Below are 22,244 nucleotides of genomic sequence, written 5' to 3' on the forward strand. Positions count from 1 at the left end.
TCTCGTGGAGGTGCTGCAACCACTACAAGAAATATGTCAACTATTTGACCTTCTGTCAGTGACCCTGGAAGAATTGGTCATAGATCTATGACCATTTGAGACCAATTGGTCAAAAGCTGTTTGGGGGGCTCCAAACCCTAAACCATGGCGACCATTCTGGTCAGAAAGGTCGTAATTTCCTTACACAAAATGGTCATAAAGCAAACAGTGCTGGTCCGCTGCCTTATTTCTAGTTGCTAACGACCAATATAGATGGTCATAGACTTGTAGATTGTGGTGGGTTGTGATGACTAGGTGCCATCTCATCAGTTTTGCCTATGTGTCATGTCCATGTGTCAATTTTTGCCCTAGGTTTTGAAGCAACCTATATTTATGCTATTCCAAAAATTCCCAAAAAAATTCTCATAAATTGTTTGGATTATATCTTCATCAAATATGTCAAAAACCTTCCTTGCCTAGTTCAAAAATAACTCAACAATATTAATTTTCCTATTCTGTTCAGAGCAGCACTTTGTGAAGGAAGTGTTATTTATATATTCTTGATTTCCCTAAAAATTTGTGAAGACATTCTTCTTAGTATACGATCATCCTCAGCCAAAACTCACGCCCATTGGCCATGTGCATTCCCCGTACTGCTAATCAAACACTTGGCTGCTAATTCATGTTTGAGCATAGTTTGCTCTGCTCATGAGAATCTTATGTTATAATTTTCTTCCTAGCACCTACCAGGGGAGTGCCCAACCCACTAGACATGCCTAGGCTGCCCAGAACGCATGGCAATGCCACAGTCACACGGTGACCACGGGGCAGGCATGCGAGCTTATGCGCTCTAGAGATGGCCCCCCGGCCACCATCCAAACCTCGATGTCTCGCTATCAAACCATGCATTTATGATTAAATAGATACTTATTTACCTACAAATGATTTTTGGAAAAAAATAAAGAGCAAACTATGAGGCACCTGCAGTTCAAATTTGACCCGCTTCCAACTGAATCGACGGGAATTTGTCTTTTTCACCAGAGGTGGATCAAAACTTTTGACACACAACCATTTTGTCAATTGTGCATTAAATATGTCCTAGTATTTTATAAAATTGATTAGGTCCAATTTTGCAACAAATATATGGTAGGTCCTTCACAAAAAAACTCATTTCAAGCACTCGGAAAATGGAAAATGTATTTCCCGTGAAAAAAATTTGAAAACTCCCTTAGGCAACATTGTTTGGGATTCCAAGATGCACCCTTGTGCACAATATGAGATCATTTGAACAAACTATGCCATGAATGTGGCCATAAGATTGATCATTTGGCTTGAAAGCCATGAATCTTCACGCATGATAGCTCGTTTCTAAGAACACTTTTTAAAAATAATTTCCGTATTACAAGTTTATTATTTTTCCTTGAAACTTGGCCACATATAATGACACAATGCGAAGGTTTTCCAATTTTTTGATTTTTTTGAATTTTTTATGCCCGTTTCAACATGCGGTCAAAACGGCGGGAATGACCGTTCCTAGCTAGTGGTTGAATCTTGGAATTTTTTGGTGTTTCTCTTATTAACTAGATACTTATGTACCTAGAAATTATTTTTGGAGAAATAAAGAGCAAACTACGAGGCAGCTGCAGTTCAAATTTGACCCGCTTCCAGCTGAATCAGCGGGAATTTATCTTTTTCATGAGAGGTGGATCAAAACTTTTTACACCCAACCATTTGGTTAATTGTGCATTAAATATGTCCTAGTATTTTAGAAAATTGATTTGATCCAATTTTCCAACAAATAATGGTAGGTCCTTCACAAAAAAAACTCATTTTGGGCACTCAGAAAATGGAAAATGTATTTTCCGTGAAAAGAAAATGAAAACTCCCTTAGGCAACATTGTTTGGAATTCCAAGATGCACCCTTGTGCACAATATGAGATCATTTGAACAAACTATGCCATGAATGTGGCCATAAGATTGATCATTTGGCTTGAAAGCCATGAATCTTCACTCATGATAACTCGTTTCTGAGAACACTTTTTAAAAATAATTTCCATATTACAAGTTTATTATTTTTCCTGGAAACTTGGCCACATATAATGACGGAATATGAAGGTTTTCCAATTTTTTGTTTTTTTGAATTTTTTATGCCCGTTTCAAAATGCTGTCAAAACGGAGGGAATGACCGTTCCTAGCTAGTGGTTGTATCTTGAAATTTTTTTGGTGTTTCTCTGATTAAATATATACTTATGTACCTAGAAATGATTTATGGGAAAAATAAAGAGCAAACTACGAGGCAGCTACAATTCAAATTTGACCCGCTTCCAACTGAATCAACGGGAATTTGTCTTTTTCACGAGAGGTGGATCAAAACTTTTGACACCCAACCATTTTGTCAATTGTGAATTAAATATGTCCTAGTATTTTAGAAAATTTATTTGGTCCAATTTTGCAACAAATATATGGTAGGTCCTTCACAAAAAAACCTCATTTCGGGCACTCGAAAAATGGAAAATGAATTTTTCGTCCAAAGAAAATGAAAACTTCCTTTGGCAACATTGTCTGCCATTCCAAGATGCACCCTTGTGCACAATATGAGATCATTTGAACAAACTATGTCATGAATGTGGCCATAAGATTGATCATTTGGCTTGAAAGCCATGAATCTTCACACTTGATAGCTCGTTTCTAAGAACACTTTTTTAAAATAATTGTCGTATTACAAGTTTATAATTTTTGCTGGTAACTTGGCCACATATAATGAAACAATGCGAAGGTTTTCCATTTTTTGATTTTTTGATTTTTTATGCCCGTTTCAAAATGTGGTCAAAATGGCGGGAATAACCGTCCTAGCTAGTTGTTGAATCCTGGATTTTTTTGGTGTTTCTCTGATTAAATAGATAATTATGTACATAGAAATGATTTTTGGAAAAATAAAGAGCAAATTATAAGGCAGATGTAGTTCAAACTTGACTCGCTTCCAGCTGGATCGGCGGAAATTTGTCTTTTTCACCAGAGGTGGATCGAAACATTTGACACCCAACCATTTGGTCAATTATGTATTAAACATGGCCTAATATTTTAGAAAATTGATTTGGTCCAATTTTGCAACAAATATATGGTAGGTCCTTCACGAAAAAAACTCATTTTGGGCACTCAAAAAATGGTTCTTTTGTAAAAAAAACTCAATTCTGAGAACACATTTTGAAGCTATTTGTTTTATTCAAAGTTTGTTATTTTTACTGAAAAGTAGGTCACACTTGGTGACACAATGCGAAGGTTTTTCTTTTTCTATTTAGTTTTCTAAACTTTCTAGACCGTAAAATAGTTGGCATAATTTAGCATTTTGTTTTTAATCGATTACGACCAATTTGAATGGTCATAACGTCATCAAAGGGGTACTACATTCTGATTGGTTCAAAAGGATATCAAGCGGATCATGGATTAAGCACCGTTGGATTATACCGGATCCAACGGCAGCCCACGTCCCACCTACCCACGTCCCACCTACCCTAGACCAGACCCACCGCCCTAAACCCTAACCCACTCCTCGTCCCACCCACCCGATCCATCCCCTCCCCTCGTCTCTTGCATTGCCGCCGCCACCCACTCACCACCCCGTCTCTCCCACATCCGCCGGCAGCTTCTCCCCTCCCATCCGCTTCCCACAAACCTCAGGCGGACCCCCACCCATCCATCTCTCTATCCCGCAACTTTTCTCTCTCTCCTGGGGCACATCTCCGCCGCCACAGATGTCAGCCGATTCCGGCGTTCTCCAATGCCGGTACAGAGGAGAGGAGGAGGGGGGCGGCTCGCCGTTCGCCACTCACCGCCCAATCCTACTGCGGCCCGGAGCGATCCACCGTCCCGCCGACCGACCCCGCCGACGGGCCGCGGTCGGGGTGGCCGAAATCGGGGCCATCCTCTCCCTCCCTCGCGAGTCCAGTTCACACCGTTTCTTCCCCGGGCGCGGCATCCGGCGGAGGCCCCGATCTGTATCCATCCGTCTTGCCCTGCATAGCACCCGGCGCCGCCCGATGCATACCGCCATTGGTGTTCCCCGCGTCAACGCCGGCATCACCCCACCCCACCGGATCGCTCCGCCGGCCACCGCCGCCAGCCCCGCCTCCCGCCCACGACCGAGGGCCCCGTCGCGCGAGGTTGATCTCGCTCGGTACCTCTCGTTCTCCTTCTGCTCGCCTAGTTTAACTGTCGGACAGCTCTATCTGCCTGCCTGCCTGCGTTTACTACTTGTTCTTTACATCTCTCTGTTTTTGTTAGCTGTGTAGTTGTGCTGTCAAGACAACGATAAATCCTTAACCTGTGTAGTGCTCATTAGCTTCCGCGGCTCGTGATCCAAATGCAGAAGCACCCTCCCTGCAATCTGTGAACATGAAGGGAATAAGTGGAACCACCCATGCTGGTTTCCTCCAATCCAAAAAGGGGAACATTAGTTTCCATACCCGCGCCGCACTAGTTTTATGTTAATCGGCAGCCGTTAGCGATTGGTCACCGTGCTGCTCCTCGTGTATTTGTTAAGCAGCGGTCTCTTACTGCTCTTTGTGTAGCTCTGCTGCTCAGTCATCGCTACCTAGAGTAGAAAATAGGGGTTGGCATGATCTAGGGACACACTATGGTTTTCAGGTGGGGGGAATGAAAATCCCAGAGAAGGGATGATATCACTTAGATGGACAACTACTGAATCCTGATTAAGCATTTCTCTTGCTGGCAAAATGCTGAATTGCATCATGTATAACAGTAGCACATCCTTAAGTCCTACTCTTCAAGGTGTCATATAACATACTACCTACCTTCCTAAGCTTTAAGTTCTGACAGGGTGCTGCTAGTTATAGGAAACTTAAGCTTTAAGAGTGCCTTTTTATGCTGATAGATAGGATATGATTTCTGAAATGTTTATGCTGATAGATAGGATATGATTTCTGAAATGTTTATGCTGATAGGATATGAACATGAATGTTGATTTGTGAAATGTTATGCTGATAGGATATGATCATGGATGTTGATTTGTGAACTATTTGTGCTGGTTGGATAGGATATGAGCATAGATGTTGATTTGTGAAATGTTTATGCTGATAGGATATGAGCGGCTGCAGGCGGAGGCTGGAGTGCTCTAGCGCCTCGTTGCAAGAACCGGAACCAGCACCGCTGCGCTGCCTACTTCCAGTACCCCTCAAGGTAGGTGTACTACCACGATCTGTTTGCCCCACTCCCCCACCGTGTTCCGGCAAGTGGATCTGCACTAACAAGTGTATGTGCTTGACTGTGCAGGTGAGGAGGGACCTGAACCTTCTGCACGGTGTCAATCTCGCCGAGGTCATCAACGCCTACCTCTGCGCTCCAAGTCATTGCCTGCTGCAAGCCGGCCAGCACAATCCTTGTTCCAAACAGGTTTGTCAGGCTTTGCATCCCTTGCCTTGCTGGTTGAGCATTTGTTGCTGGTTGAACATGATCCTTGGTTCGATATAAAAGTAGAACGGTTCATTTGCTAGTTTAATGTTCAAGCATTGATAAATGATAAGACTCCATTCATGCTTGCTGACCCACACCTTGGTTGGGTTTTTTCGCACTCGATGATGCCATGATGCTTACCTTGTTGGAGCGCATCAACCTAGACCATGTTACATGTAGAGATGCTTCATGATTTAGTCCCTAGCTGCTTTCTATATTTGCTATACCGATGTCGTGGGAAGCCTAACTCACCTGCGGCAAAACAGTAGCAGTGCCATGAAGCAGCTCTGTTTCTTGTTCTCTACTCTGCTTTGAACTGAACTTATTTCAGTTAGCAACTGTATACTAAATTTGAGAGTATGGGTGCTTGCTTGTGAATTGTGATGTTGTTCCCATCACATTAGATTAGGTTAATTACATCCGCAAGTATAGTAGCTTCTGTCCAAGTGCTCTTCATCTTGTGTGTCATCTGCAAGGCAATCAAGTTAATTAGATGTTGTTCTGTTCATGTTCTGCCCAACCTGAAGAAATATAGGCTTATGATGACTATTTTCCTTCTTAAGTAATCATAGTTGTTGGCTTCGGTAGCTTGCTGAATATGCTTTAGTTATATATAGAAATGATGTGCCTTCTATGCTTAAATGATTGTTTGGCTCTGTATAATTGTTGACATGAATATCTTGACTTCCCAAACAAGTATAGGACTGTACCTATGCATACAGATTATCCTAACAAAACTGAAAATAAAAATTGAAGCATGAAATAAGCAATAAGTGGCTGATTTTTATTTGCATGTTAAGCGGAAAGTTGTAGCCAAGGCTTATATACTGTTGTTAGGGACATCATAGTGTGATTTTCATGATTTTTCGCTTGAAGATGTACTGATTCATTAGTCAAGAAGAGACCGAAGTCATCGTTTGCTACTGCTAGCTCTATGGATGTTTATTTACATGCAACTTCTGCCAGCTCTAACTTGGTTATATAGTAGTTCAATTCAGTCAATCTGTTGGAACTAGTTTGTCTATTACTTGTATCCAGATTTTATATCCTTCCCTATGCCATTGTCGACTTGCTTAGGTACATAATTGTTATGTCTTGCAATCTGGTATTGATGATTGTCTATGTATCCATTTATACCTTTCTAGTGTACCTTGTATGTGACCCAGCTGATCTGTATATCAATGCTCTGTTTCCAATAGATGTATGCTGATGCCTGATGGCTAATTCCTTAAAACTTCACTGTTGCAGTAGCATTTTCCCTTAGTGCATAGATGTATGAGCGATCACTTATGCTTCAAACCTTGCTCTCTTTCCCAGGAACCATCGTGGTCTGCATCACTACTGGGGAAGGAGAGGAAAGACTGTTGGTGTCTCCAGGAAGTGATAAACTGCTTCACAAAGATCCCCGCATAGCTTCACTACTACCTTGTATAAACTCCTCCCCCTCTTGTTTGTTTTTGCTTCATACTGTTTGAGTTATTTCTGTTGCTGCAAGCATTGACGAAGTATTGTTTATTTGAGTACAACCACTTATTTGAGTACAGGGAGCTCCGCATCCGAGTTTCAGCCAGCCTCTACAGCAAGGAGCAAGCAGCGCTGCTAGTTCCTTGAGACCAGATCGAGTAAGATGGCGCACCATCGTGTGTGGTGGCGTATTTTGCTTCCGAGAACAGTACTGTTTATTTGAAGTGAGATGTACTCGTCTAGTGCCTGGCAAAAAAATGAAGGATGAAGTGTCATGTACTGTCTATGTTGTAGTGAGCTGTAGTAGGAGTGAAATGAAAATGTATCTGCTGTTGTATGTGCTATTTCCGTGTAATGTATTGTGTACATTTTACTTGAAAATTCTCCAGAAAAAATGTTCTTACTGGACCTGATAGTGGCCACGGCCCAAATATACTTGTACTATTAAGATGCCATGGCCCGAAATAACCTGGGCTGAAAAGCTATTCAGAATTATTATAAGTAGGCCTCGACTCAAATAGAAAATAGAAACAAACTATGTGGAAAGGTAAAGGCCCATTATAGAAAAGGCCCAAAAACATGACCAAAAAGAAAATCTGTTGTTAAAAGGGCCACGCAAAGAAATCAATAAGGCTGAATTGTTGGGTCAGACCCATGTATCTAATAAAAGCATAGGAAAAAAATACATTAAAAAGGCCGAATTGTTGGGCTAGGCCCATGTAGAAAATAGAATTGGACCGGGCTGATTCTTGTGTCACATCAGATTGCCACGTCGGATGCCTACGTGGCCTGGGGAGGTTGCTAGTGACCAAAACAATACAGTAGGCATATTTTGGTCATAAATATCTACGACCATTCTAGAAGAAAGGTAAAAAATGTTAGTTTACGACGGTCAGCTTTTGACCTTCTGGTTTTGGTCACAAAAAGGTCACAAATGGAAAACTATGACCATTCAGTGACCAGTAGTGGTGGTCACAAGTTGACATATTCCTTGTAGTGAACACCCTCAAACCATTGAGATGCGTGAGGGGGTGCTGCACATCCACGATGTGGAGGGACCAAGGCGTACCGGAAGCATGGAGACAAAGCTCGAAGCCGTGGAGCAGCAAGTCTTCAAGTGCCAAGAGATGGTGGAGCGTGGACTCAACGCCAACCAGATGATGATCATGGAGTTCACCAACAACCACAAGCTAGATGCCAAAGTCATTGGGGAAACCATCTTCAAGCTTCAAGAGAAAATCGAGCACCTCCAAGCCCAGATCTATGACCTGCAAAACCAGAACTGTGAGTATGAATATAGATTCAAGAGGATGAGTTTGGCTACAGATTTAAGGATTCCGGAGACTCGATCATCCTTCTATGATGGTGAGCCTATGCCTTGGAAGATGGACGACAAGCCTACATCATCAACAACTCCTACTTCACCACCTCCGAGGACATAATCACATTGGTATGGGCACTCCTCTTGGCAACTGCCAAGCTTGGGGGAGGTGCCCCGGTATCGTATCACCATCACACTCCTATCTTTACCGTTTTACTTAGTTCGATCCTTTTAGTAGTATCTTGATTTAGTAGATTGAAGTTTTAGTATCAAGTAGTTTTCGAGTTTTGCTTTGTGATCTCTTTATGTAATCGAGTCCGTGAGTTATCTATAGTAAAGATTAGTGTTGAGTCAAGGGCTTTACTATCTTGCTATGATCTTGGGAAAGTAGAAAGAATAAAAGAGTTCATATTGATCTTATGGATAGTAATGACTTCACACATAGAAAGTATGAGGCATAAAGGTTGTTGAGAGTTGATAAACGTAGTTTTGGTCATTGTTGCAATTAATAGGAAGTAATAAGGAAAGATAAGTTTTCACATGCAAATATATTATCATGGACATCTTTTATGATTGGGAGCACTCATTAAGTACGGCATGCTAAAAGAGTTGATGTTGGACAAGGAAGACAACATAATGGTTTATGTTTTCTCACATCTCAGTTAAAGTATATTGTCATTGACCTTCCAAACATGTTGAGCTTGCCTTTCCCCATCATGCTAACCAAATTCCTTACACCAAGTAGAAATACTACTTGTGCTTCCAAATATCCTTAAACCCAGTTTTGTCATGAGAGTCCACCATACCTACCTATGGATTGAGTAAGATCCTTCAAGTAAGTTGTCATATTGCAGGCAATAAAAATTGCTATCTAAATATGTATGACTTATTAGTGCAGAGAAAATAAGCTTTATATGATCTTGTTGTGGAAGCAATAAAAGCAACGGACTGCATAATAAAGGTCCACATACAAGTGGCAATGTAAAGTGACGTTCTTTTGCATTAAGATTTTATGCATCCAACCCTAAAAGCACATGACAACCTCTGCTCCCCTCTGCGAGGGGCCTATCTTTTACTTTATGTTTTTACTTTATGCTTGAGTCAAGGTGATCTTCACCTTTCCCTTTTTCATTTTATCCTTTGGCAAGATCCTCGTGTTTGAAAGATCATGATATATATATATATATCCAATTGGGTGTAAGTTAGCATGGACTATTATTGCTGACATCACCTAAAGGTGAATACGTTGGGAGGCAACACAATAAGCCCCTATCTTTCTCAGTGTCCGGCTGAAACTCCATAACCACAAGTATTGCGTGAGTGTTAGCAATTGTAGAAGACTACATGATAGTTGAGTATGTGGACTTGCTGAAAAGCTCTATTCTTGACTCTTTCTGATATTATGATAAATTGCAATTGCTTCAATGACTGAGATTATAGTTTGCTAGCTCTCAATGAAGTTTCTGAACCATACTTGACATTGTGAATTGATTGTTACTTGAGCATAGGAAGTCATATGACAAAATCTATTTATGTTGCTGTTATAAGAATGATCATGATGCCCTCATGTCCGTATTTTATTTTTGTCGTCACCTCTTTCTCTAAACATGTGGACATATTTTTCGATTTCGGCTTTTCGCTTGAGGACAAGCGTGGTCTAAGCTTGGGGGAGTTGATACGTCCATTTTGCATCATGCTTTTATATCAATATTCATTCCATTATGGGCTGTTCTTACACATTATATATCAATACTTATGGCTATTCTCTCTTATTTTACAAGGTTTACCATGAAGAGGGGGAATGTCGGCAGCTGGAATTCTGGCTGGAAAAGGAGCAAACATTGGAAATCTATTCTGCACTGCTCCAAAAATCCTGAAACTCCACGAAACTTATTTTTGGAATTAATAAGAATTATTGAGTGGAAGAAACACCTCAGGGGGCCCACACCCTGGCCAGGAGGGTGGGGGCGCGCCCACCCCTACTGGGTGCGCCCCTGTCTCCTGGGCCCCCTAGTGGCCCTCCGGTGTCCATCTTCTACTATATGAAGGCTTTTACCCTGGAAAAAAATCAGGGGCAAGCTTACGGGACGAAACTCCACCGCCACGAGGCGGAACTTTGGCGGAACCAATCTAGCGCTCTGGCAGAGCTGGTCTGCCGGGGACACTTCCCTCCGGGAGGGGGAAATCATCACCATCGTCATCACCAATGATCCTCCCATCGGGAGAGGGTCAATCTCCATCAACATCTTCACCAGCACCATCTCCTCTCAAAACCCTAGTTCATCTCTTGTATCCAATCTTGTATCCAAACCACAAATTGGTACCTGTGGGTTGCTAGTAGTGTTGATTACTCCTTGTAGTTGATGCTAATTGGTTTACTTGGTGGAAGATCATATGTTCAGATCCTTAATGCATATTATTACTCCTCTGATTATGAACATGAATATGCTTTGTGAGTAGTTACTTTTGTTCCTGAGGACATGGGTGAAGTCTTGCTATTAGTAGTCATGTGAATTTGGTATTCGTTCAATATTTTGATGAGATGTATGTTGTCTTTCCTCTAGTGGTGTTATGTGAACGTAGACTACATGACACTTCACCATTATTTGGGCCTAGAGGAAGGCATTGGGAAGTAATAAGTAGATGATGGGTTGCTAGAGTGACAGAAGCTTAAACCCTAGTTTATGCGTTGCTTCGTTAGGGACTGATTTGGATCCATATGTTTAATGATGTGGTTAGGTTTACCTTAATACTTCCTTTGTAGTTGCGGATGCTTGCAATAGGGGTTAATCATAAGTGGGATGCTCGTCCAAGTAAGGGCAGTACCCAAGCACCGGTCCACCCACATATCAAATTATCAAAGTACCAAACGCGAATCATATGAGCGTGATGAAAACTAGCTTTACGATAATTCCCATGTGTCCTCGCGAGCTCTTTTCTCATTGTAAGAAATTGTCCAGGCTTATCCTTTGCTACAAAAAGAATTGGGCCACCTTGCCGCACTTTAGTTACTTTCATTGCTTGTTATCGTTACAATTTATCTTATCACAAAACTATCTGTTACCTACAATTTCAGTGCTTGCAGAGAAAACCTTACCGAAAACCGCTTATCATTTCCTTCTGCTCCTCGTTGGGTTCGACACTCTTACTTATCGAAAGGACTACGATAGATCCCCTACACTTGTGGGTCATCAAGGTCTTCTCAAATGTGCACCACTCCTCTAAAAGAAACATTTGTACGAGAAGGGCACAAGGTGAAAGGTAAGGTTGTGAGTGGAAAGGCAACAAGGGGGATGCCCACTCTCAACAAGCCAAAAGAGTTCATGCCTCCATCCTATGTACTTCGTAAAACTAAGGATGGAGAAGTTTATGCAAAATTTGTTGGTCCTCGAAATGCATTCCGTTTCTATGCTATTTGGGTCCCTAAGACCCTTGTGACTAATTTGAGAGGTCCCATTGCAAAATGGGTGCCTCTAACAAAGTCATAATTGTGTGTAGGTTGCTTTCTCTGGTGGAGTAAAATGGGTGATCGATAGTGGATGTACCAATCATATGACCGGAGATGGCAAATTGCTCTACAATTTCATGGAAGCTATTCAACCATTTATGAGCATTATGTTTGGTTCAGGATCAAAATGACAAGTACTCAGGTTGGGCAAGGTGGCTATCACAAATGACATGTCTCTTGCAAATTTCATGCTTGTCCAATCCCTTAAATACCATTTGCTTTCCATTCGCCAATTGGCTTCTGTTGGTTATGATACACTCTTTGGACTAATGGATGTGAAGGTATTTAAGAGAGATACTCTCGAAGTGGCCTTTGTTGGAGAGTTGGATGGCAACCTTTACACAGTTGATTTCTTGAAAGAGAGCACCTTCCATGCAACTTGTCTGATGGCCAAGGCCGACAACGGGTGGCTATGGCATCACTGGCTAGCCCATGTCGGCATGACAAATCTTCAAGATCTCTTAAAGGGTAATCACATCCTTGGACTAACCAATGTCTCTTTTGAGAAATATTGTGTGTGTAGTGCATGCATAGCTGGGAAGCAACATCAATCAAAGCACCCACCCAAGAATATCGTGTCTACTTCAAGGCCTTTGGAGCTCCTTCACGTGGATCTTTTTGGTCCTCCTTCATGGGATGGTCTTGGTGGGAAAAAGTATGGACTTGTCATTGTTGATGATTACTCAAGATATACATGGTGTTTTTCCTCAAGTCCAAGGATAAGACGAAGATCACCTTCATTGATTTTGCCAAGCAATCACAATGCAAGTTTTACAAAGACATCTTGGCAATAAGAAGTGATAATAGCTCTGAGTTCAAGAACAACACCTTGGAAGAATTTCTTAGTGATGAAGGGATTGAGCATCAATATTTCGCACCATACACACCTCAACAAAATGGTGTAGCCGAAAGGAAGAACCGTACACTTATGGAAATGGCAAGGTCCATGTTGGATAAGTACAAGTCACCACATAGTTTTTGGGCTGAGGCTGTCAACACCGCATGTCATGCATCAAACCGGCTCTTCCTCCGCACTGTATTGGAAAAAACTCCATATGAGCTCCTAACCGGGAACAAGATAAAATGTCAAATACTTTCATGTATTTGGATGCAAATGTTTCATCGTCAATAAAAGAGAATGGTTAGGAAAATTTCAATAAAAAACAATTGAGGGCATATTTGTTGGCTATGGATCAAACTCTCACGCCTATAGAGTCTACAACAAATCCAATGGATGTGTTGTAGAAACTTGTGACATGGTGTTTGATGAATATAATGGCTCCCATGGGGAGCAAGTTGATCTAAGTGATGTAGGTGAAGAAGATTCTTCTAAAGATATTTTATCCATGGGTGTTGGTGCTCTTCTTCCCATGGAACAAGAATCTCATGATGATGATGAAGAAGATGGAAGTTTCACACATCATCAAACCTCTTCAACTCCCATACCACCACAAGCTCCTGTTGCTCAACCGATGCCAGTAGTTCAAGTACAAGAAGATGTTCAAGTCCCTCAACATGATCATCTTCAAGAGCAAAATCATCAACAAGGGAAAGAACAAGAAAGTGCAATCACTAATGATGAGCCTGAACAAATGCAATATGAAGAAGAAGATCTTCCACCACACATTAATGATCCATATGTTGAGGATGTGGATGATGGACATGAAGTTGAACCTCGCGAAACCCTGACCTCCATCATGCCTCGAGTGACCGCTTGTGTTGATGTTGACAAAATTCTCACCGGCATATCGGAAGGTAGGGTCACTCGTAAATATTTGACAAACTTTTGTGCTCACTTCTCGTTTGTGTCTACTATTGAGCCTCTCAAGGTACAAGATGCATTGATGGACAACGATTGGCTCATTGCTATGCAGGAAGAGTTGAACCGTTTCGAATGCAACCAAGTGTGGTCATTAGTCAAGAGGACAACTACAGAGCACAATGTCTTTGGAACAAAATGGTTTTTGAAGAACAAGCAAGATGAGAATGGTGTAATCATCCGTAACAAGGCAAGGTTAGTGGCACAAGGTTACTCACAAGTTGAAGGTTTGGACTTTGGTGAGACCCTTTCCCCCATTGCACGTCTTGAATCCATTCGCATCTTACTTGCTTATGCTGCTTTCAATGGTTTTACATTACATCAAATGGATGTGAAGAGTGCTTTCCTTAACGGACCTCTACAAGAAGAAGTATATGTATCATAACCACCTGGGTTCGTTCATCCCGATAACAAAGACTATGTGTACAAACTTCATAAGGCTTGGTATGGCCTCAAACAAGCACCTCGTGCTTGGTATGATCATCTTAAGAAGTTTTTACTCGATGATGGTTTTGTGAGAGGGGTGATCGATCCCACTCTTTTTACTAAGAGGGACAAGAGTGATTTGATCTTATACCAAATCTATGTGGATGATATCATTTTTGGTTCTCCTAACATTCATTTGTGCAAGAAGTTTGCGGCCTCCATGACGAAGAATTTTGAAATGTCACTCAATGCGGATTTGAAGTTCTTTCTCGGACTCCAAATTCAATAATTTCAAGAAGGAATTTTCTTGTTTCAAGAAAAATACCTCAAGGATATCCTAGAGAAGTTTGGCATGTATGATGCTAGTCCATGTAAGACACCCATGCCAACCAAAATTGTACTCAGTGAAGGCACAAATGGTATCCCTTTCGACCCATCTATTTACCGCTATGATTGGTTCATTGCTTTATCTTTGTGCATCTAGACTAGACATCATGTTCAATGTATGCATGTGCGCTAGATTTCAAGCTTCCCCTAGGGAAAGTCATCATAAGGCGGTTAAGCATATTCTTAGATACCTTGTTCACACCCCAAAGTTGGGTCTATGGTACCCCAAGGATGCTAAGTTTGATCTCATTGGGTACACGGATACGGATTGGGCTGGAGACAAAGTGGGACGGAAGTCCACCTCTGGTGCATGTCAATTTCTTGGACGCTCCTTGGTAAGTTGGTCCTCAAAGAAGCAAAATTGTGTTGCCCTCTCCACCACCGAAGCTAAATACATTGCAACCACTATTTGTGCAACTCAGTTTTATGGATGAGGCAAAGTTTGAAGGATTACAGTATCACCTATAGACATGTGCTTCTTCTGTGTGATAATGAAAGTGCCATCAATATTGCTGAGAATCCCAAAGATCATACCCGCACCAAGCACATTGATATTAGGTATCGTTTCTTGAGAGATCATGTGGAAAAGGGTGAAATTCATATTGATCATGCTGGTACAGATATTCAACTTGCAGACATTTTCACCAAAGCATTAGATGAAGTAAGGTTTTGACAACTTATGCGTGAACTTGGTATCTTGGGGCTTGACAACATTATGTGAAATCTAGTACCCATACATGCATTTTCATCATGTCTTGTCTTGATGTAGGCATATATTTAGGGGGAGACCCTTAATGTTGGGGAACGTAGTAATTTCAAAAATTTTCCTACGCACACGCAATATCATGGTGATGGCATAGCAACGAGAGGGGAGAGTGTTCGTCCACGTACCCTCGTAGACCGTAAGCGGAAGCGTTATGACAACGCGGTTGATGTAGTCGTACGTCTTCACGATCCGACCGATCCAAGCACCGAACGTACGGCACCTCCGAGTTCAGCACACGTTCAGCTCAATGACGATCCCCGGGCTCTGATCCAGCAAAGCTTCGGGGAAGAGTTCCGTCAGCACGACGGCGTGGTGACGATGATGATGTTCTACCGGCGCAGGGCTTCGCCTAAACTCCGCGACGATATGACCGAGGTGGAATATGGTGGAGGGGGGCACCGCACACGGCTAAGGAACGATCCGTAGATCAACTTGTGTGTCATGGGGTGCCCCCCTGCCCCCGTATATAAAGGAGCAAGGGGGGAGGTGGCCGGCCCTAGGAGGGGGCGCGCCAAGTGTGGAGTCCTACTAGGACTCCCTAGTCCTAGTAGGATTCCACCTCCCTTGTTGGAGTAGGAGAAGGGGGAAAGAGGGGGAGAGGAGGAAGGAAAGGGGGGCCGCACCTCTTGTCCAATTCGGACCAGAGGGGGCTGCGCGCCTCCTTCCTTTCGGCCTCTTTCCTCTATTCCCGTATGGCCCAATAAGGCCCATATACTCCCCGGCGAATTCCTGTAACTCTCCGGTACTCCGAAAAATACCCGAATCACTCGGAACCTTTCCGAACTCCGAATATAGTCGTCCAATATATCGATCTTTACGTCTCGACCATTTCGAGACTCCTCGTCATGTCCCCGATCTCATCCGGGACTCCGAACTCCTTCGGTAAATCAAAACTCATAAACTCATAATATAACTGTCATCGAAACCTTAAGCGTGCGGACCCTACGGGTTCGAGAACTATGTAGACATGACCTAGAACTATTCTTGGTCAATAAACAATAGCGGAACCTAGATGCCCATATTGGATCCTACATATTCTACGAAGATCTTTATCGGTCAAATCGCATAACAACACACTTTGTTCCCTTTGTCATCGGTATGTTACTTGCCCGAGATTCGATCATCGGTATCCAATACCTAGTTCAATCTCGTTACCGGCAAGTCTCTTTACTCGTTACATAATGCATCATCCTGCAACTAACTCATTAGTCACATTGCTTGCAAGGCTTATAGTGATGTGCATTACCGAGAGGGCCCAGAGATACCTCTCCGACAATCGGAGTGACAAAACCTAATCTCGAAATACGCCAACCCAACATGTACCTTTGGAGACACCTATATTACTCCTTTATAATCACCCAGTTACGTTGTGACGTTTGGTAGCACCCAAAGTGTTCCTCCGGTAAACGGGAGTTGCATAATCTCATAGTTACAGGAACATGTATAAGTCATGAAGAAAGCAATAGCAACATACTAAACGATCAAGTGCTAGGCTAACAGAATGGGTCATGTCAATCACATCATTCTCCTAATGATGTGATCCCATTAATCAAATGACAACTCTTTTGTTCATGGCTAGGAAACATAACCATCTTTGATAAACGAGCTAGTCAAGTAGAGGCATACTAGTGACACTATGTTTGTCTATGTATTCACACATGTATTATGTTTCCGGTTAATACAATTATAGCATGAATAATAAACATTTATCATGAAATAAGGAAATAAAGTTCGTCAAGTTAGTGCTGTTTTAACCTTCGCAAGGACCGGGCGTAGCCACACTCGGTTCAACTAAAGTTGGAGAAACAGACACCCGCTAGTCACCTGTTTGCAAAGCACGGCAGTAAAACCAGTCTCGCGTAAGCGTACGAGTAATGTCGGTCCGGGCCGCTTCATCCAACAATACCGCCGAACCAAAGTATGACATGCTGGTAAGCAGTATGACTTGTATCGCCCACAACTCACTTGTGTTCTACTCGTGCATATAACATCAACGCATAAAACCTAGGCTCAGATGCCACTATTGGGGAACGTAGTAATTTCAAAAATTTTCCTACGCACATGCAATATCATGGTGATGGCATAGCAACGAGAGGGGAGAGTGTTCGTCCACGTACCCTCGTAGACCGTAAGCGGAAGCGTTGATGTAGTCGTACGTCTTCACGATCCGACCGATCCAAGCACCGAATGTACGGCACCTCCGAGTTCAGCACACGTTCAGCTCGACGACGATCCCCGGGCTCCGATCCAGCAAAGCTTCGGGGAAGAGTTCCGTCAGCATGACGGCGTGGTGACGATGATGATGTTCTACCGGCGCAGGGCTTCGCCTAAACTCCGCGACGATATGACCGAGGTGGAATATGGTGGAGGGGGGCACCGCACACGGCTAAGGAACGATCCGTAGATCAACTTGTGTGTCATGGGGTGCCCCCCTGCCCCTGTATATAAAGGAGCAAGGGGGGAGGTGGCCGGCCCTAGGAGGGGGCGCGCCAAGTGTGGAGTCCCACTAGGACTCCCTAGTCCTAGTAGGATTCCACCTCCCTTGTTGGAGTAGGAGAAGGGGGAAAGAGGGGGAGAGGAGGAAGGAAAGGGGGGCCGCACCCCTTGTCCAATTCGGACCAGAGGGGGGCTGCGCGCCTCCTTCCTTTCGGCCTCTTTCCTCTATTCCTGTATGGCCCAATAAGGCCCATATACTCCCTGGCGAATTCCCATAACTCTCTGGTACTCCGAAAAATACTCGAATCACTCGGAACCTTTCTGAACTCCGAATATAGTCGTCCAATATATTGATCTTTACGTCTCGACCATTTCGAGACTCCTCGTCATGTCCCCGATCTCATCCGGGACTCCGAACTCCTTCGGTACATCAAAACTCATAAACTCATAATATAACTGTCATCGAAACCTTAAGCGTGCGGACCCTACGGGTTCGAGAACTATGTAGACATGACCTAGAACTATTCTTGGTCAATAAACAATAGTGGAACCTGGATGCCCATATTGGATCCTACATATTCTACGAAGATCTTTATCGGTCAAACCGCAAAACAACACACTTTGTTCCCTTTGTCATCGGTATGTTACTTGCCCGAGATTCGATCGCGGGTATCCAATACCTAGTTCAATCTCGTTACCGGCAAGTCTCTTTACTCGTTACATAATGCATCATCCTGCAACTAACTCATTAGTCACATTGCTTGCAAGGCTTATAGTGATGTGCATTACCGAGAGGGCCCAGAGATACCTCTCCGACAATCGGAGTGACAAAACCTAATCTCGAAATACGCCAACCCAACATGTACCTTTGGAGACACCTATATTACTCCTTTATAATCACCCAGTTACGTTGTGACGTTTGGTAGCACCCAAAGTGTTCCTCCGGTAAACGGGAGTTGCATAATCTCATAGTTACAGGAACATGTATAAGTCATGAAGAAAGCAATAGCAACATACTAAACGATCAAGTGCTAGGCTAACGGAATGGGTCATGTCAATCACATCATTCTCCTAATGATGTGATCCCATTAATCAAATGACAACTCTTTTGTTCATGGCTAGGAAACATAACCATCTTTGATAAACGAGCTAGTCAAGTAGAGGCATACTAGTGACACTATGTTTGTCTATGTATTCACACATTTATTATGTTTCCGGTTAATACAATTATAGCATGAATAATAAACATTTATCATGAAATAAGGAAATAAATAATAACTTTATTGTTGCCTCTAGGGCATATTTCCTTCACTTAACTCATGAGTACTCTCACCCTATGTAATGCGTAAATAAAACAAACACTCTCAAAGCTACCATGTTATTATAACTATGGTGCTTTAAAATGATGGAGTAGTGATTATGCACCCAAAGTTGAATTCCTTGTGGTGCCATGTCACATATACTCAAACATGGTGGCATCGGCCACCGCTCTTATCAGTTAGAACATTATCTGAGCGGTGTGTTGTAATTTTTAGGCGTAGGAGACTCACTTCTTAAACATTGTGTCTTTTCTTTTTAATTCATACTGAAATCATCATCTCACTACCATTGTCATTGGCACCAAAATATTCCTTGTCCTTCTCAAAAATTCCTAAGACCTTCCGGTCATCCGTAAAATTCATTATGTTTCTCTCATGCCAGACGTTTGGTAGAACCGGCCTTTCGTTAATTTCAACTCTGTTTCCTCGCATCGGATGTTTGGTTTTTCTGGTCGTCCGGTCCCTGGCTCATCTGGCGATTCCTCTCAGGCACCGAACGTCCGCAATGCACCGGTCGTCCGGTCCTTTTCTGGCCCGTATATATAGGGCGGGGTGCGTTTGGGGTAGTTCTTTAACCTAAATACCTCGATCCCCTTTTCTCTCATCCGCTGCCGCTGCTCACCCTGTCTCATATCTCCTCGCTGTGGTCGCACGCCAGCCGTACCCCTCGTCGCCTCAGCAGCGCCTGGGTTGCCCCGGTCGCCGTCGCGCCTCCGGCTCCGCATCGTGCGTCTCCCTCCGTCTTGTTCTTTCCTCTTAGGTAGCACTCTTCTTCTCCTCCCCTCATCAATCGATTCTCCATCAATCTATGGAGGTGGGTTGTTGATTTGGGTCTCCCTCCTCCTCTAGGTCGGGATGCCAAAGATCAAACACTCTGCATGCAAGGAGGCCCCATGTGGGTCCTCTTGCCCGTGTCGTCGTGGTGGTTCCGATGATTCACAAGAATGGGCTCGTCCAAGGAAGCGTGCTTCCTAGCCTCGTAGCTCTGCTAGCGACTCCTCAACGGAGGAATCCGACTATGAAGATGAGCTGGAACATACGGAGCGGGCCGAGTTTGTTTCTGTTCGCACCACTACCCCCAAGCCGGGAACTCGGCGGCCCACTTGCCAGCCTCCTTCTCCTCCAGTGCAACCTCAAGGTGATGCCCGTCGCATCTCTCTTGAACCTCCTCTGCCTCTCGGCCGCAAAGTTAAAAGGTTCAACGAGGTTCCCATTGCTTCTAACTTAAGTTTCATCGTGATGTTGACCAATTTTCTGTTGCTAGCGACTCTCAGGACAATCACTTTCGCACTAATGTCCAGGCAGACATTTTTACCACTCTTATCATGCCTAAGGGTCTGTCTCTGCATATGTGTGCATTGACTTAGAGCACATTCGTGCTCATCCGGTGAAATATCCGGGGGCTATTGAGCTCATCGAGTCGTCAAATCTTGCTGCTCCATTTGCATTTCAGCATGATTTTAACCAAGCTGGCATTCATCAATTCTATGCCACATGTTTCTTTGGTACAAATAACACTGTAACTTGGATGACCTCTGACACCGTGCTTATGACTTCTTATTCTCAATTTGTTGCCGCCCTTGATTTTCCTTACACTGGTTTCAAAATTCATAAGGATGACCCCAACCATAGGCCCAAGGACATTGAGGCATGTGGGGATCTTCTTAAACCCATAGATGAAATGACTAATGAGGAGAAAAAGAAGGATCTGAACCAAGTATCCATTTGGCGCTCTCCTTTCTACATTATCTTTCAGTGTTTCATTCACGCCCTTTACCCCAAGATGGGTGACAAGGGGTCGTGAAATAGCTACTGCATCGATCTCATGCATCTCCTCTATGTGTCTCCCAAAGGGAAGATCAATGTCCCTCATTTTCTGTGGCATGAGATACATCTCACTTGTCTTCAGCACAAGCGATCCTTCCTCATGCTCCCTTTCTTTAGGCATTCATCGAGAGTGTGGCTCCGTTTCTCATTGCCTGCACTCACTTGCATGAGCGGTGGGTCATTCCACCTCACATGGCGGATGATTGGGCCCCAAAGGTCTCTTCCTCTTCTGCTAATGCTCGGCCGCTCGCCGAACTGCTGCTAGCGTTCCTCCCACTGGTCCTACTTCTCCTTCCAGATTTGCACCATTTGGGCGCATTGCTCGCTTTCTTGGGAAGGCTCACTCTGCCATGATGAAGGTTTTTACTTTTCACTGCTCCCAAAATCATGATGTTTCACTCGCCCGATCACCTCCAAGAATGCGCTGAAGGCTCGCTTGAGAGACTCCGGAGTTTTTGATGTGAGTGATGATGACCGTCTTCCTGATGCACCACCTTCTGACTTTGGCTTTCCCTCGGGTCCTGAGTGGTCTGATTTATTTGATGAGGCTGGTGGCAGTGGTACGCGAGATGATGATGGTGATGATGATGCTATTCTCTGATGCTTTGTCTGCTCATCTTCGCCCCCTTTTGGGTACTTGATGCCAAGGGGGAGAAGTATTTACCGAAGCACTTATATATTATGTAATGAGCACTTATCTATTATGTAATGTTGTGGTATTAGCTTGTGTCAAACCATGTTATGGTTATTGTCGTTTTATGTACTTTTATGTACTATGCTATGAGTGATGAACCTTTATGGGTTGATATATTGAGCCTGTTATGGTATTATGGTATCATGTTTACTTTATGAGATTTGGTTGTTTTTGGTATATATTGAGGGGGAGCTTTGTTGGGGAACGCAGTAATTTCAAAAACTTTCCTACGATCACGCAAGATCTATCTATGTGATGCATAGCAACGAGAGGGGAGTGTTGTCTACGTACCCTCGTAGACCGAAAGCAGAAGCGTTATGACAACGCGGTTGATGTAGTCGTACGCCTTCATGATCCGATTCCTAGCACCGAAGGTACGGCACCTCCGCGATCTGCACACGTTCAGCTCAGTGACGTCCCACGAACTCTAGATCCAGCTGAGGTCGAGGGAGAGTTTCATCAGCATGATGGCGTGTTGACGGTGATGATGAAGTTACCGACGCAGGGCTTCGCCTAAGCACTACAACGATATGACCGAGGTGGAAATCTGTGGAGGGGGGCACCGCACACGGCTAAAAGATCAACTTGATCAACTTGTGTCTATGGGGTGCCTCCTCTCCCGTATATAAAGGAGTGGAGGAGGGGGGCGGACGGCCTCAAGGGGTGCGCTCCAAGTAGGAGTAGGTTTCCACTTTCCTAGTCCAACTAGGAGGGGAAGGAAGGAGGGGAAGGAGAGAAGGAAAGGGAGGGGCCAACCGCCTAGTCCAATTAGATTTGGGCTACGGGGGGCGCGCGCCCCACCTTGGCCTGCCTCTTCTCTTCCATCACT

Source organism: Triticum dicoccoides, chromosome 6B, assembly GCF_002162155.2.
Source record: "Triticum dicoccoides isolate Atlit2015 ecotype Zavitan chromosome 6B, WEW_v2.0, whole genome shotgun sequence".
NCBI lineage: Eukaryota > Viridiplantae > Streptophyta > Magnoliopsida > Poales > Poaceae > Triticum > Triticum dicoccoides.